The sequence below is a fragment of the Triturus cristatus genome, chromosome 6 (assembly GCF_964204655.1).
Source record: "Triturus cristatus chromosome 6, aTriCri1.1, whole genome shotgun sequence".
NCBI lineage: Eukaryota > Metazoa > Chordata > Amphibia > Caudata > Salamandridae > Triturus > Triturus cristatus.
In genome coordinates, this window is record NC_140589.1 from 1,230,751,101 (window position 1) to 1,230,766,399 (window position 15,299).

General features: G+C 48.0%; 1 protein-coding gene and 1 pseudogene across 1 annotated transcript in view; both read right to left on the minus strand.

Annotated features, from left to right (window-relative positions):
• SYNJ2 (synaptojanin 2) overlaps positions 1 to 15,299 on the minus strand; it is a 583,647-nt gene that overhangs the window by 382,984 nt on the left and 185,364 nt on the right. The window lies entirely within an intron of this gene.
• LOC146821223 (5S ribosomal RNA) lies at positions 12,938 to 13,053 on the minus strand (annotated as a pseudogene).

Here is a 15,299-nt window from a genome sequence, read left to right on the forward strand (position 1 = left end):
GCCGAAGTCAGCAGCTCTGGCCATTACGCCACATCCTCTCCCCACTTTCATGGTTCTGTTTTAGGCAGCGCTAATGGGAGAAATGGGCTGGTGCAAGCTGCCTCCTGACGATAGCCCCGGCACTTTTTTTTTGTTTTACAGATTAACCACTGGTATCACCATCTGTGGAGAGGAACCTGGGTCAGATGTCAAGAGCCCATAAAGTGCAGCTAAAGTGCTTAAAGGTAACCATCAACCGACTTCACAGAAAACTCAAAACATCATTACATAAAGAGTGCTTTCATAGTACTACACGGGTTATAAACGTCATTCCGATCTGTAAAAATCTTACAGCACAAAGCAAGGCAGGACTTTACATCAGTGGAAAAGGAGGCTTCTATAAAGGCTCGGCTCGTTTTGGGTTTGAGGTTCCAAGAGGACCTCAACCCGAGCCAAAGGCCGGCATCTAGCTTGATCCTTCATAGCTCACTCACCTCTGTTCCTCATATGCCTTCTGTTTTTTTCTCCTTTACCATATCTTTGCACTACCAATTTCCATTCATGTTCTCTCTTATCCCCGCCACCTCACAGGTGTATCTGAGGTGCCCCCGTAGGCTTATGACAGTATCAATGTATACGGCTTGGGAACAGTTCTTGAACCATGTGGAGAGGAGTTGTGCACAGGTTTACCTTGTGTGCTTGTGTCAGGGTGGGGAGGTCAGCCTAGCCCCTCTCTGTCTCCTCCTTTGTACCTGTAGTGTACAGTAGCAAGCCGGAAAGTTTTTTATTTTCATTTATTCTGGTCAGTTAAGGAATACAGCGTTTCATAGCCCATGTACAAGAGGTGTGGCGCAGGGGCCAGGGCGACTGACGGTGGACGCTGGGGTTCACGGTTCGATCCCTGGCACCAGCGGCAGGTCAGCCCAGCACCATGTGACTCTGGGAAATAGCTCGCTTAATCTTCCCGAGGGCCCCATGCGCCGGGATGCCTACGGGTAGCTGTGTGCTTTACAAATACTGGATTTACAAGTAATTTGCAACGTCCATGCATAACAATCTCTTGTTGACATGTATAAACAGCACTATTTCACATGTAAGTTTATTTTGTACGCCACTACATTTTAGTAATTTGCCTTGATACAACCTTAGCATACATAGTCCTCAGTATTTACATTCTGCCACACCCAGCCTTTTCAGCCCCGTCCTCCACAACATATTTTGAATATAGAAGCCCATACATTGTGAATTACGTGTGCGTACTAGCAAGCCGGAAAGTTGGCCACAATGTGTGTAGTCTTTTCCCTAAGGGCTTTGCAATCAAAATAAAAGAAACATTTGCAACGTTTATCTACTCCCAAAGCTTAACTAGATACCGATGGCTGGGGAGTCACATTGAGCAAACTTGTATAGGCTTGTTATCTTCAGGGCCGTTTCTAGGTGTTTTGCCGCACTAGGCGAGAATTGAAAAATGTTGCCCCCTCCCTTTTACTACCATCACTCTCTCGCCCTGTCATCCAGGCTAAAATAATTAATGCATTAGATATTCCCAAACTCATGTTTTTTGCCACCCTCCTCCTTTTGCCACCCTAGGTGGCCGCCTAGTCTTGCCTAATGGTAGAAACGGCCCTGGTTATCTTTGATGTGAACATTTACTGTCGTAAAGCGCTCGGATATATTCAGGTCCAGCTAACGCTATATAAAACTCTCAAATATGGGCAGTTCTCATTGGCAATGCAGTTTTAAAGTATTTTTTTCATCAGCCGTAGAAATTTCTGTATTTATAATTGAGCATGCATGTTGGCAGCAGTCTATTGGTTCTTGTGGCATGGAGGAGGGATGTTGCTAGAAAGGTGCCCCTCAAAACCCTCCTTGAGGAAGGTTTGTGTAGGTTACACATGGTTTTCGTAAGCGCACTTGAGGAAGCGGACTAAGTCAGTGATTTGGGTGTAGAGCCACTGGAGGAAACCACTGGGGGAAATGGGTAGTCAGTGGAAGACGTGGGTGACCGCATCCTAAGAAATATTTGGGCACCTGCGCTTATTGTTTTACAAATTAAGCACTGAGAGGGAAGTGGGAGGTGGCTGCGACTTCACTACATCAACATATTCCTCTAGACTGCCCTCCTCTCATCTGTGCGCTGCCAGAGAAGTACCACCAGCATAATTATCTAGAAGCCATAAAGCACGCAATGGCCTGTGTTTGACTGAAAGTTCAAGCTCCAATAAGGAGCTCTGGCTCACAAAACTTGATCAACAAATGATTAGACCTCTTGGAGGGTCAGCACTTCTTTTGGTGGAAGCACGTGACTTTTGCCCAATCAAAACATGTACTCCTGTCCACCAACATGTGAGTGGAGCCAAAGACCATCGCTGTAGTACTCTTGAAACCTTTTTTTACAATGTTCATATAAGATCTAGCGGCAGCTGCACCGCCAAAGCTAGACCTAAAAAGGATACATTACAAGCTATTACTGATGTCTGTACTCTAAAATCAAAAATCCTAAATTCACAAGACACCCAGAAAGGCAATATCAGATCAGTGTGGACTGTGGATAAGGGAACATGCATTGTTCCTCGATGCACCAGAGTCCTGCCCCTAGGGCGTCAGCTGCATGCTGCTGCACTACGGTCGAATTTGTTCACCAAGTGTGGTGGGCCAGAACTCTAGAACTGTGCCATGATCAACTTTAATCATTAAGCCACCCAAGTTACAATCTTAATAAAGTATTTTAATGCTATCATTTGGGAAGATGGGCCTGGATTGGAATATGAGCTTTCTAGAGACACTAGTACATCTGGTCGCACTGTGTGAAGCAACCGAACGTTACCTGCAGCGAATCAGTTAGCAACAATACTGCGCTTCCTAGAAGAGAAGTGAGCGACTTAACTCCCCTCAGCAGATAAACAAGCAACAGGAAAAGTTAGGTGGAAACTACACTTTGCACTCTCCTACCCGGCGAATGAGCCAACAACATTCTCCCAAATAACGAGATAGTAGCCAAACTACCTTTGGTGGACACTAAGCTAACTGCCCTCAGCACAGAATACAAGCATTGGTATAGTCAAAAGGTCTGAGCTTAAGGACCTACTGATTTTGCTAATGCTAATAATAACACCTACGTGCCTACAAAAAGACGAGGCTGCAGTAATGATATAACAACAAGTGGCCACATGATCACAACTCTCTTTTTCGCATTTACCAATCCAAATGGATCAGTGGATTTTAAAAAGTTGAACAAACTTTTTTTTTTTTTAACATATTTTATTGCCATATTTTCACGTATGAAGGCAATCACTTCATTACAACGTATTTGGAGAATACACACAGTTGTAAAGTTTAACAAACTTTTAATGGGTAGCGAGTTGGGGCGGGTTTGGAGGAACGTGGGGGACAGGGAGAAGCATAGCATAGATTCGAGGCTGCATCCAACACCGATTATCGTTTTGGTATTAGGAGACGTCGTACGTGCCAGACAATATAAACCGGACATGATGGCGGGCGTACACTCGATCATAGCATAGATCTGAGGTTGTATCCAGTTCCGATTATCGTTTCTGAGTTTTATGTTCATCGAGATTTCAAATAAAATTCAAAGTAAACAGCACATGGAGTCATCACGCAGTTACTAGATAGAACAAAATAGTTACGGATAATTAAGTTCCTCTTGATTTATGGCTAAGCGATTATTTGCAGACTGGAATAGTCATTTACAACACTAAAGTAACCACTGGTATGAAAATCCTTGCCGAAAGGCGTTGATATTTCAAGTATATTTCCAGTGTCATCTGATATGGTTTTGAGCACATGTTCAACCGACAACTTATGAATACTATCAGTGTCCCTGGACATGGTTTTGATTACATGCTTCACTTCATAAGAATATTGTAAATGATTATGAAATTGAGAATATCATAGACACATTTGTATCTTCTTTTAGCATTTGTGATATAATTTCCTCAGGTTGCATTGTTATTTTCATCAACAGATGGTTTCAATTTGAATGGGAAACAGCTATTATGTGTATGTGTTTTTTGTAGCAGAATTAATCCTGAATGAATATTAATTGCTATATATATATATATAAAATCAAAATATTTTTTATACAAAAAAAACAAAAAGGAATAGTAATAAAAACATTGATATATATTTTCTCAAAATACTTGTATTCATTCATTTTTGTGTCTCTAGAGTTTATAAGCTTTTGTTAGCTATCATAGCACTTAGCCTGGTGCCTACTGTCTTTCCAAAATATTGATATCACTGCTAGGGTTCATCCTTTTTGCAGGGGCCCCTTGTGTTTCCCAAAAATAGGGCAGGGAGAAGCACACAGATTAAACTAACGACTACGCCGAGTGGCTGAGAGGTCAGAAAAGAACAGAGGTGAGAGAGAGCAATTGGAGTGGGTGGGGGGGGGGGACAGAGCACAAGTTCGAGACAGTAAAAAGGAGCGGCGTGGTGAGAGGCGAGGTGCAAAGAACCACACAGTTCTCAAAAGCAACACGGAGTGTGTAGGAGGAGAGAAGCATTCAAGGGAGACTGCTGGAAAACACATGCCCTCTCATGGAGTGCTCCAAAGGACAAAAGAGTTCTCAAAAACAGAGCACTTGTGGAAGAATACAAGGAGCCAATCGGAATGCTGGTAAACAGTGCTCCACAAGATGGACACAGGCCTGCTCCAGGGGCTAAAACAAATAAAGTCAGTAAACAGAAAGCAAGCATATATGAGCGATAAATTAAAAACTAAGCATGCACTCAATAGGTCTTTGCAGACTGGACCTAAAATGACTTCTGCAACTCTTTCTGGAAATTGAAATTAAACACCATGGTTTAGGTAGAATAGAGATTTCGAACAAGTGAACAAGTGATTCACAGTTACAAAGCGCAATAAACGGGAAAGATTACCTGGCTGTCAGTGTGCCTGTAAAGTGACACCGAGATACAAGTAAAGAAGGGCAGTGTGAGAGAGCGGCAGATCACAGGAAAGGGGTTCCTTCAGTTTCCACAGCCCAATTAGCTCCACTTACGTGACTGTTTTAGGCCTTGAATGTCGACAAGGGAGGAGCGAGGCCAGTGCACTCAGCACGCCGGTCTTTGTTTTTTCCAAAAGCACAATTAATTCCCGTTTTCGGCATATTTTAGAGACGTGACATCACTCCATGGTTAAAACAAGTGTGAAGCCCTCCACGAAACAGACCAAACCGTCCCGAGGGCGCTTTCAGATAAATGTGCCCACACGTCCATCCGGTCGGGATGGGCTCGTCTTAGATGCATTGGATAACCCTGAAGGCAAAAAAAAGGTACTTTGGCAAGTTCATGGTTAAACTTGAGCGATGCGGACATATTTGATTGGGCGAACTACTGCGTACAAATGAATTTTTATGAACATGATCAAAAGGGGGTTCTTAGACCCAAAATACAAGATATACGTGCTTGTGGTAATTCTGCATTTTTAATGGAATTATTACTCTGCACAGTTAACATTTTATACGGGTGTGTAACTGCAGTCAGTAAAAACCAAAGGTTTATCCGTTCACATTTTTTTTCCAGCAGGTGCAGGTGGTGAGCGGGAAATGAATGACCCGGAATTCGAGAATACGCGGTAAATTACATTGTTATTCCATATCTCAAGAGGCATTTACCGTCCCAGGGCTGAAAAATGTAATAGTCGGGAAATGGGCTCTTTTGACTGGGCCCGGTTAATGTCCCAAATGAGAGACTCATAGCTTGTCAAGAATTCTGGATACGTCAAGGATTCGCACATTTCGGTTTTATATTCTTCAAGTTGTACAAATTGAAAAGCGACGCCACGCTCCAGTTTCACTGCAGGCCTCAGCCGTGACGCCGATCACGCGGGGACGGAGCCTTCTGGGCTCAACAGCGCGAGCTGCTCTGAGCTGCCTCGAGGGATTAGCAGTGACTCAGCCACATCCCGTTTGCTTTCTTTTGTTGGGAGGGATTTTTGTATTAGGTCAGGAAAGCGGGGGGGGGGGGGGGGGGGGGGGGGGGGATTTGCACCTGTGCCAGCTGCAGCTTTTACTGACCACTGCAGGAAGTGCGCCAATGCATAGTGTGTGGCAGGAACGTTTTGAGTTCATAGTGCCAATATCGGCAACATTACTCAGTTATCATGCAGCAAAATACATCAATAAACCACACGACACCTTGTTAGTGGAGAAAATTGCTGCAGGTTTATTTGCATAACAAATATGCCAACATGGTGGGTTATCTTACGGGCGATCCCAGGGCAGGCCAACCCTTATGCCGCCTGCCCGCCTGATGAGCCAAATTACACCGTGGCTGTCGCCAATCAGTGCTTACCACTTATTGGGAGGGGCCACCCCTCCCATCAGTGGACCACCAGTCCACTCCCTTAATCATGCCCCCCAAAAGGTTGGCAGAGCGTTCCAGGCAGCCCCCGGTTGCTCAGACCCACAACCGCCCGTAGGACTAACGGGGCACCGTAGTTCTTCCAGGGGACAACGCTAAGACATCCCTGGGTATCCTTGACTTAGCACCCTTGTGGTGCTGCTGCATATAGTACCCTTTTGTACCTTACAGACTCTGGATCGCCCTGTAACTCTTCCACAGCTCTGGGGGTGGCCACCGTCACAACCAGGGCCCCCCACCAAGGTAGGCATCTTACCTATATCCTGCCAATTCCTTGGACTCTCCCAGGATCAGCCAAAACAAGTCCAAGCCCACACTGGACCGGAGGACAGCTAGTGCCTCCATCCTTTCTCAACTCCCTGTGGGTTTCAGACTGATAAAACCACAACCCCTCTCTTCAGGGATGGATGCATAGCTTACACCAGTGGGAATTTAATTCTGGCAGCAGGCCCCTCCTACCCTGGAAAGTCAAATCCCTGCCTCCCAACCTCCAACCCCAGTGAAGAGAGGGGGGACACACCCACCCCTGCCAGGGCCGCTATTTATACAGAAGCTGTTCCAGTGCCTGCACAATTACACCACCCCTCGCCAGGGTGGCTTACGGCCGGCTATCCCGTAAAATGCCTTAGGATTCCCATCGCCACTCCTGTTAGCATGTCCTGCTGAGCCTGCAACTCTGAGGGGGACCCAGTATCCGTGGTACCCACATCGCCCAGTGCTTCATGTATATGAGCCCAGGATGACCTAAAACAATTAGCTTGGTGTTGGTTCAATGCTAACATTGCCTGGATGAAGAGCAATACCTCTGACAAGAAGTGCCAATGCGGTGGAAGTAAGAGTAATCAAGCCCGCCTTCATTCTTCTCACCCAGCTATTTGTGTATAGCACTTGTCGGAGTATGTCCATCACATTACGCCTTGCCCTCCAAAACTTCTGTTAGACACCAGGGAGCAGACAGGACAGTGTAGACCGAAGGGGAACCAAATGTATAGATACCTGCTCTTTCTCGAGTACTGGGAATGCCAAGTGTCCTCCAATAATTTGTAGCCTATTTGTGCTTAACCCAAACATTGGCCTATAGCCTACTCGTTGGATGACATCTTCCACAACCTGCATTGCTGCCAGCCAAGGCTAAAGGGCGGAAGAAATTACACGTTATCGTTACTCAAATCAATGGTACCTGTTTCATCGAACTCAGAAGGACGGGATACTAAGTGGACCTACTAGGATCTGAACCTGTAACCAGAGGTTGGACCCAAGCCCCTTTAAGTTCTGCCGCTCCACATGCGGAGAACATATATCCCAGGGCAGACTTCAGGCATCTAACCCATACTCGGCCATGCCTGAGCTAAAAACACATCTAAAAGGCCTGACAACAGGCTAACCACCAACATTGCAGTCTGAATGTTCGCTTTCAACTGCCAAGGAAAATTTGCATAACTGAAGCAACTGGTACCATGTCATCAATTTATCAAATTAACCTTCTATGACTGCAAAATGTGCTCTTGTGGTTGTCCATATTAGTGCTCCCTCCCGTCCAGATCAGCCCTAACCAGGCAACCCGCACCCTCTTGGCACTGGCACACTCCCGCCCCAGCTGACAGAAAGTGCCTATTCGTGTGTAGCCCCTAACCTTACGTTTATCACTGACGGTATACCAGGGTATGTTGAAACTCAGCTAACTCTACTGCTGAGTGCACGCTGCACCATCACAGGTATGTCTTTGCCTATTCCGTGTCTGGCTGCAAAGTTTGATGACATTGCCAGCCCCAATCCTGGGCGAAATAGAAGCTTTACAGCTGCTGGTGCTATTGATGGTACACACAGCCTGTTGAAACTGAATGTAATTCCCTTACTACTGTTGTGCACGAACCCACAACCATTGGCTCTCCATGGTTTAATACCTTCCTGCTAATAATGGTTTCCTTGAAGAATGTTGACAAATGTTATGTTCTGCAATGGCGGGACTGCAAGATCTAATGAGTTTCTTAAAGGTACACCTAGTTCACACCCACAAAATTACCACTTTATCGCCGTGTTGCATGAGCAAGGGCAACCTGTCAAAGTATCCAAACGCAACCAAGAATTCTAACCTTACCCTGAACAGTAACCATGACTGGCCCTGAAGCGAGACAAACAATGCTAGGGCAACTCAGCAGCCTCCCTCCGACTTTCATGCTGGTTATATGCTCAAAAGATTGGCAGCCGATAGCTCCGTCACCCGTGTGACCCCTGCTTGCCATCCTTGCAAGGGGGGTGGGCCTTCAGGACTACTTAGCATGCACCATTCTACCAGTGCCTAAAAGACCTTTGTCATGCTGCCGTCGCCTAATGATTCTGGCCCTGCACTAGATGCTCTCACTTCGGCCTTGGGTCAAAACAATTCGCCAGGAACATTGCTTAGCAGAGTGTGCGGCAAGGTTCTGCCTCCTCAGCCATCACATCATTGCACCTACAGCAAGCAGGACTAGGACTCCAAGAGTCACATCAGGAATCACAGCCACAACGATGGGAACGAACGTGCTCACCCCAACCTACTGATGCTCAGACCGCTTGCTTAATGCTCACAGTATGGCAGAGACAAGAGAGGCTGTTAATTTAAAGCCCTTTGAGATGATCGTGAGACAGACCCGACAGGGAGAATCATGTGAAATGAGGTAGGGACCACCACACCCCACCTGTGAATCAGCCCAGGTGTATTTTGTCACGACCTCTACTAAGCCCTTAGAGATCACCATCAACAACCTGCAGTGGCCAGGTGGCAGGCACCCAGCGGGACCTTCAAATCCCATTCACTCTCCAACTCCTTGCCGCCTGGCGGCACTCCCTGCTGCAGGTGTCTTGTTGCCACCACAACTCGCCCCTCTTGACCCGTAGGAAATTACATTGCTGAAAATGTGTGGTTACCTCTCATCGGGGGTCGGTGGAACGTATAACATGTGTCCCGAATGTACAATATATGTGATGGTGTGCAGGCGTATAGGAATCAGAACCTAATAGTAACTGTGCATAGGACCTTAGTATTCGAAACTGTGACCTATAGATTATGCACGGTGCTTTGCAGCACAGCTTGGCCCATCTGATCAACTTTACAAACCCTGGAAGCAAGCCTTTGCTGGTTACCCTCAGATCCTTGCCGTACACGCCTTAACCCAGGGAGCTCCCTTACTAACGGAGCATTTGTCCACACAGAACTGACATCTGCATCCCCCTTCCGGATGACGATATATGTGCTTAATGCTAGCCGGCTTTGCTGCTAAGTGTCCCAGGTCATGCAATATCCAACCAGATTATCTACTTTCTCTGACCACAAGTGAAAGGATAATGTATTCACCAATCCAATGTAAACTACAATTGCAAGCGGCACTTGTCAGGAGACATTCAACATCGGTCATTGAAGCACAGCAAACGTGGCAATCGAAATTACAGAGCTGACAAGCCTCCATTTCCCTTGACTCCAAGTATGACAAATGAGGCAATCCAGCCCCCCCCCTCCCCCCCCTTCAAGGCTAAAAGGATGGCTTGGGGAGGAGGAGAGCTGACTGTAACCAACAAACCAAATCCTACCACAGGTAAGCACACAGTTACTGCGAAAATGGGTACCCTTACATTCAACAGGAGCCAACAAAAGACCGTCATGATAGCCCTAGTGGTATGGTTCAACTGCCTCACTCATACCGGACACTCAAAGTAAAGCCCCCTCCTGTATACTCATGCAAAGCTTTTAGGTTGGCACTTGGCAACATGCCCACAATCAGTTAATGTCATTTTGGGTCGAACAAATGACTGTCCTGCCGTTACATAATGGAGTCTTGGAGCAGACCTAGAACCCGGTGCTCCTGGGGTTGCACGCTGTGTTTCAATCAGATAGACATACTGCACGGTTCAAGTATGTAAAGAGTGTATCACTGTGGCTTTATGTGGCCGGGGAGAAATATGTATGGTCCCTCCCCCTGGAGTATTGAATACCCAATAGTGAATCCAATATAATATAAGTCTCTGTTGTTCCATCACTGTCTTGTAAATACCTGAAACTACCCTTACGCAGAGTTACTCTCATGCGCACATGCTGCCCCGGTATAGAGCGTTGCACATGATCGCTAGGTGTGTTGCAGGTTGACCCATTCAGGTGCTTAGGCACGGGTGGATTGTGGGAACCATCCCCTGAGGGCAGACCACTAGCATTTAAGTACTTACTGCATGCAAATACCTGCTCCAGCCCCAAATAAAGGCCTAGCTGGCCGCCACACTAGCCAGCTCCCGCTAGGAGCCCCCCCCCCCCCCAGTTGGCTTGGAGCCCCTGAAAACTAGACCTCCCTTACACCACTGCATTATCCACAGCAGGCTGCCATATTCAACACTGGTAAGCCTGGGCAAACTCTGGCAGTCCTTTGCTTTCCCAAGTATATTTACATTTGCTGTGGTTCATCGCATGGTAAGACATCCGCAACGCATGACCACCAGAAAGGCATGTAGATCCGGGAGGCAGATATAATGACTTAAAGAACCAAAAGGCTGGGTAACGAACTTGACACTGAAATATCTGTCACGTGAGAGGCATAGTACTGTTCGTGAATACCACATACTTCTTATAATTATATATTTGCCAAGCTTCCCTTCCCTAACCTTTCTTGATGTCATCCCAATCAAGTAACTTAAGCTTTTTAAAAAAAATTTTTTAAATTGTCCAAGTAACTACCTTTAGTCTTACTTTGCACATTGGCGTAATAGCCAGTGCAAAGCTGCAGCATACATTTAGGTCGCTGACTGGATTAAAAACCGCTGCATTTTTATCGGTAGCATGTATCCACTGTGTGCTAGCTCTGCCTTTCATTTGGGCGGCTGGGTCACTGGATCTATGCATGCCTTCAGGGCTAGATAAGAATATTTATTTATTTCAAATATTTATAGAGATATATATAGCGTGAACTACGACCCGAAACGTCGGGTAACATAACGCTTTACATGAGCACCAGTTCCGTTACCTGAGGACCCATACATTTTGTAAGGCACGGGGAGATTAAGTGATTTGCCCAGAATTCCAGGATGTTGAGCATTTTTGACGAGACTACAAATTGTTTTCTAGATTTTAGCCCCAAACAATGTAAGTATTCTATCCTGTCATCCTTGGAGCATCACCTTGACCTTCGATGACACAGACCCTCCCGGGAACTTCCCAAGGCCCTTGTAGGCCAGCTGCAGTCAGATGTGCAACTATATGCCTGCACTCACCTCAGGCGGCCACCTCCGTTTGCCCCACACCTTGCTCCAGCCGTGCTGCCAAGCAAAGTAGCATCCCTGCTATACCCTGAGCAAGTACAAGTGGACATCACACTATACTAGGCCCCTGACGCTGGGACCATGGCTCGGGCAACAGGAATAGAAATTCAATGCATAATAACTTGATGGATGCCTGTTGGTGTGGTCATCTCTAAAATAGACAGCGCCCTTGTGGCAGGCTGTCAGGGAGCCGATGTTGGAAAAATCCATGCTGGTGCTGCGCACCTGGACCCCTGTCAAGTTTTAACCAGGTAAACTTGCTGCAGTATATAACAATGGTAGGCAGTGCAATGGAACCTTGGGGGAGGTTGGGTAAATGTCTTCCCTTTTGGTAGCCCAGAAACGATAGTCCTGGTAGTCGCCAGGACTACACGTAACGTGAAAAGTAAGAAAGTGGGGTGAATACCGACCCGGATGCAACCCACCCTCAAGAACTGGCAATGCTGTCCAAATTAGAAACCCCATGGCCGCCCGGAAAAGAGCTTGTAAAATTGGGGGGCTTGGCCTACGGGTCATTAAGTGTTTGGGACGCAGGGAGTATTCCGGCTCTGGATGTGAAGATGCAGAGAACCAGGTAGGTTGATGTAAAGAAACTACTGGCTACATATGAATGTGTTATTATCAACTGGAATGCCCAGCGTGTCACAATCCCTTGAATGCCCCTGTAGACCGGTTGTCGTGTTGCAATTCCTCGCGATCCTGTAAAACAAATCATAGGTTAAGCAACCGCAGATCCCGTAGCCTCCTTGCTACTAGCCCCTGCATGCGGCAGCTGAGTAACGATTTTTTTTCTTTTCTTTTTTTCTTTCCCCCTTCCCCCAAGGTCCTTAGCACTGGCAACTGTGCCCCACCTCCCTTTTACGTGGCACAAGAGATAAGTGCTGCCCAGAACCCACCAATGCAAGGTCGCTGGACATACAACCCGCTAGGCCCGGTGTAAAGTATCTGCCCCTGGTACAACAGCATGAACGCGCAAAACACACCATGCTACCCCCGACCGTGCCCTATCCCAGTACAGTGTATAGCTGCGACAAGTCCCATGGCTGGGGTCAACAGCGCAGGGAAGGCCTAACATCACGGCAAGTGTGGGGGTGGGCCAAGCCCTGTCGCTGTACCAGCCGCGCAGCAGTCCCCTCGCGCCCCCAGACAGCCGGCGCACCTAACTCAGGCCCCCCCCCTCGAGCGACCATACCCCAAACACGTGGCTTCAGGAATATCCTGTGGTATCTAGACGTGCAGTCTTAGTGGGGGCGCAATCGAGCCTAAGCCTGCGGGATGCTCTGAACGAAAATGCCTACAGCACCTGGTATTCCCAGGCGGTCTCCCATCAAAGAACTAACAGGCCCGACCCTGCTTAGCTTCCGAGGTCAGACAAGATCAGGCGCATTCAGGGTGATATGCGTAGGCATCAGAGCGTGCCTGTTCAGGCCTCTTGTGCTATCGCCGCCCGAAAAAGTACTCAGGAGCCCCTGCGGGCGCCACCCCGCACTCCGAGGCCTGGCCGACACTTGGACTCGAACCGTGACCCTAGCCGCGAGAAAATTGCTGCAGGTTTATTGAAGGCCATAGAGGGGGAGGAGCTGCCCTGCCCATTCCGATGAGAATCAGAAACACATAGGATGCAGCATGGATCCCGGGTGGCATCGCCGTCATGCCTGTTCACGGAGGGGGGGCGCGAACTTGCGGTGACGTCGCCGGTTCCCCTCTCCTCCCCCTAGACCCGGATCGAGCCATGCCTGGAGTAAATGCATAAATATATAGCGCGAACTCGACCCAGAGGTATTGGAGTGCTTGACATAGCCCCGTATTTACATGCTCACTCCGAGTGTCCAATAGGTACGTCAGTCCGCCTGAAACTCGTGGCCTCGCTAATATTCCTTGCCCCGGCCAGAGGGGGAGGGCGACGGGCAGGTCGCCACCAGCCCAGGACCACGACACCAGGACTCTAACCGTGAGCCCCGTGTGACTAACACAATCACCCTGGCCGTGGACGGGACGCGGCCCGACCCTGCTTAGCTACCAAGGTCGGCGAGATCGGGTGCAAAACAAACACATCTTTAACTTCCTAACGTGTTGTTGTCCCACTTGCCTGTTCTGATGCTAGCCTCGACTCGTGCACTGGCTTTTTTGCATATTTACATAACGTGAAATTGACCCGAAGGATTGGAGCGCTATACATGAGCACCGTATTTACATTACACAGAATTGGAGCGCTATACCTGAGCACCGTATTTACATTACACAATCTGGCACGGGGGGGATTAAGTGATTTGCCTAGAGTCACAGGATGTGGACGCGACCTCGAGGCTCGAACCCTAGTTTCCTGCACCGAAGTCGGCAGATTAAGCCGACGGACCAGATCCAAGGCGTGCAGCCTGGCCCATCTCCGTAGTGCCGGGGGCCGTGAGCCAGGTGCTCGCCGTAAGTTAATATTTAGCCGCGCTGCCTGCTCAGATGTCCGGTGCCCGCGGCCGCCCGAGCCCCGCACATAAAAAACAGGAAGACTCGACCCAGAGGCCCTGGAGCCCCAGCGTGAGCACCGATGCCCCTTAAAGGAGAAATTTCCCGAGATTACGAATCTCACGGACAACAGACATTGTATATGTACCCCTGTCCCCCTCCCACTATCGGAAGTGGCCGGCCGGAAGTCCCCCTGGTCCCACGCCCAGAGAGCCTAGTCGGCAGACTCCAGTGCCTTCCTGTGGCACTAAGGCGGCCGCCCTGTTGAGGGTCCTCTACGTGGCCACCCGGGCAGCCTTGGCATGAGATGCACATGCGGCTCCCGTGATTCACAGCGATAGTCACTCTTTAGAAAACAGCAACTGTGGTTTTTACTGATATTCTGCAAGGGCTCGTCTTCCATTGGCGCAGCAGGTACAGTGGCACCGGGGCACTGTATTCTGGTTATTGGCTGTGGGCAGGGCTTTAGGTGGGCCGGGTCTCACCGGTGCTGAGCACCGGCAGTGTTTTAAAGGAGGCCTTGAAACGGGTCTCTATCAGCTAGTTTTGGATAAAATTGGCAAAAGGATAGTGGGTTTTGTGCCCTGGCACAGGCGTCCATTTTTTTCGGACTGCAGTGTCATCAGCAGACACACTGATGTGCGCTTGCTTACACTGCTCACTTCCCACTAGTGCAGAAGTTACGACATGACGTCATGCCAGGTGAGCATTGTAGGGAAAGGGGAATCCTTTAAAGAGAGTCATTTTCTCTCTGGATTTCCCTTCTCTTTTCGAAACTCAGGAGCAATAACATCATAGTCGTGTCACCAGAGCTTTAAGTGGAAGCTTTTTCAATATCATATATAACAAGGCATAGTTGCTGCTTATTTATCTTATGCAACCATTAAAAAAGCCAATAGTCTGACTAGTTGTAAGTATGATGTTACTTATCTGGATGCAATGACAAACTGCAAAACAAAGTCAGATGGCACACTATGCTAAGCACAGATTTTTAGCTTATGTGTTTTAAGCCACGCCCCTTTGAGAGACTTCCCCCCCCCCCCCCCCCAGTTTTTTCATCCCACCTAAAACCCTGGCTGTGGGGTAATGCAAAACGACCAGCCCCCCACCCCACCCCTGAAGCCTGCATCTCCTCCTGACTATCACTGTAGGTTATCATTTAAACACCATCCGTAGAAAAGGAAAGCCTAAAA